Raw genomic sequence first — 3,273 nt, forward strand, 5'->3', positions numbered from 1 at the left:
AAAGAACAGCTAGGGTTTCCTTCTCTAGGTAATGAGGTGATAAAGGAGGCCAAAAGATGCGGGTTATGTCCTTTAAATAGGGTGCAAACCCTACAAATTAGGGTTTTCCCGTTCAGCTCTAACTCATTGAGTTGGGGTCCTCCGACTCGTCGAGTAGACCACATAATTCACGTGGGTTGACTAATCTCGACACGACAAGTTGGGGCCTCCAACTCGTCGAGTAGGCTTCTTTAATTACATGCAAATATCTAAAGTCTTTTTCCTATAAATCGGGATGTTACAACTCTCCCCTACTTGAACTAGGCTTCGTCCTCGAAGCCTGCTGCAGTGGACAAATCCGAACAATGCTTTAGCATTCCAGCCTCCGGCTCCCAAATCTACTCGGATCCCCTCCGATGTTGCCACTTGTACCTTTACCAAAGGTGCCTCCTTGCTATGCAGAACTTTTACCCCTCATTCCAAGACGGCCACTGGCCTCTCAATGTAGCTCAGGTGCTCATCCTCTTGAAGATCACCCAATGATGTCACGGCATCCTCGCCCGACATGCACTTTCGCAACTGCAAGACATAGGAAGTGTTATGAATCTGGTTGAGCTCCTCCGGGAGAACCAATCGATACGCTGCCTTGCTAACCTTGGCAAAATCCGAAATGACTCGATATATCGGGAACCCAAATTCATTTCTTCCTGAAGCGGATCACACCCTGAAAACCTGGAGTCCTTCCCAAAACACATTCATGTGTCATACGCGGCTGCCGATAATCCTTTGCTGGAGAAGAGATTATATATTCTTTCAAGGGAACTCATTCAATGACCGAATTTTCAGAGATAGCATGGACTACGGGAAGCAAACTAGGAGAAGAACCATTATTGTGAATTTGTGATGACAGGATAATGCTTCCTTCAGCTCCCGAATCTACATACAGTAACAGTTAATTGCTAACGCATAACCACAAACACCTATGACTAGCCTAATCAGCCTCGGGATGGAATATCAATATGTCGAATCCAATCAACCACCGAATTGAAATCTTTAGGGTTTCTCGGTCTACCGCCTCAACCCCACCGCTCCTCCTGGCCTTCGTGCCTACGACTTACAGTCGACCCTCACCGGGTATCTTGGCTTACTGCCTCAACCTTATTGCTGATCTTGGGTTTCCGTGCCTACAACTTATAGTCAGCCCGCACCAGGTATATTAGCCTACTGCCTCAACCCTACTGCTCCTCCTGAGTCTCCATGTCTACGACTTACCGTCGGCCCTCACTAGGTATCTTGGCCTACTGCATAGAGTAGGAACGCCTCAACCCTCCCAACACGATGTGTTGCCATAGATAATTAGGAGAAAGATATAACCCAGTTCTCAGAACCTGAAAGACAGGGACGCTCTAACCCAGCAACCCTCGATTTCCCGTAGATGATATCATACATTTCGCCTACAGCTCACAATTCACCCCTCAAACCAAAAAGTTTTCCCCGATTTACCTTACTGACCTCCAGAGTACATTCCTCACATGGATACACTTGCGATCCTCGACAAAAGTTTCCACTATAAGCCATCTCGAAATGGCCGTCCATGAATCCATCCCCAGTTTCTGACCGAAACTACCACAAATCATGCAGAAAAGACCCTCAAACTGGTCAATAGCGAACATTTCACAATTCGAATCCATATGATACACCAAAACGTTAGTATAACCTTTGACTCTTTACCATGCCATCACCAATATCCGGAGCGATGAAAGAAGATGATCAACCAAGAACTTCCACATTACATCCGATCCTTCACAACAACTTGAGAACATGCAGGAATACGGGGAAAACATTCCCCAGATTCATTCTAATACCTAACTGATACTCCCCTCAGTCCTTACTGATTCCTTTATCTAACCAACAGACTTATGACTTGCCAGGCCCCCATCAACGCGTCAATCCCGAGAACACCATAAGCAAAAGTAATGAATCTTTACAATCATTACACTCATAGCCTATGACTGGAACGCTTCCGATAACACACACCTCGATGACATTCCCCAATACCACTGAGCCCCGCATGGTTTTCTACCCAAGCAATTCTTTCATAAACAACGTCACATACAATCGTCAGAGGGAAAACACTCGAACTCTTGATCTAAGTCTGACTCTGAAACCCTACCGTGCACGATTCCCTTATAGAACAAGTTAAAGCACAAGAGTTTTCAGGCTCTCCCTCATGACCACTGACGGTCCCTAGGGGCATTCCATAGGTGATAACCAATGAGTACAAAAAAACATCCAGTTCCACTGGTTATCATCATAAAGCAGCATGCTTAATACCAAAATGTAGACCTAACAAAATACATACAGAGTCTTTAGCATGACTAGACCGCCTCACTGGGACTTTAGCCTATCTGGACCACTTTGAGAACCTTCAGCATGTTTGGACCGCCTCTCTGGGCCTTCAGTATGTCTGGACCGTTCTCCGGGCCTTCGGCCTGACTGGTACGCCCCGTTGGCCTTCAGTCTATCTGGGCCGCCCTAGGTCAGTTAAGAGAAACCTTGAACCCATCCTGGTGCCCTTTCCATAAATAACCAGCTCTCCCCCACTTGGGGTTCAAACTCTCGATTCAATTCGTAGACTGTAAACTCGATTGAACCATACACGTAAGTTGAACCAAACCCCTAATTCTACCTTGAACACCTACATATATACTCAAAAAGATCGCCTCCATATCTATACTTGGGGAAACCCTTGACCTCCTACTTGATCGCCCCACCTCTCTAGAAATCGTTATCCAAATAGTAATAGACAAAACCTTCAATGGTTGATTTCCCATCTGAGAATTCTCAATTCTCCCCTTCAATCCCAGGTGACATTAACTAGTCCCTGTTTGTTATACAAATGACAATCCGACACCCGGTCTACCCAAGAATATGGTACCTAACTTGCCTCGCAAGATACTCATGCCACATCGAATCACTTGCGCTTACCTGTGCTGAAATACTGCCGCCAACCCCTACGACCAATGAAACCCAACTTGAAATACCACCTGACCCTGGGGTCACCAGCCTGCTCACTCCTGTGAAGTCGGAAAAACTGAAAGGGTATAATCCTTTCCATAGATGATAAAATTCCAATCCATCAATTAATCATTCTACTTCCCATCCTCTAATGAATCCCTGAACTCTAACTACCTACAATCATTTTATAATAAAATTCTCCTGACACTTTTAGTGACCTAGCAACTCATGAAGTTCCGCCACACATAGATCAGAAAAAACAGGTAACTAACCTGA

This window comes from Lactuca sativa, chromosome 8, assembly GCF_002870075.4.
Source record: "Lactuca sativa cultivar Salinas chromosome 8, Lsat_Salinas_v11, whole genome shotgun sequence".
NCBI classification, from domain to species: Eukaryota; Viridiplantae; Streptophyta; class Magnoliopsida; order Asterales; family Asteraceae; genus Lactuca; species Lactuca sativa.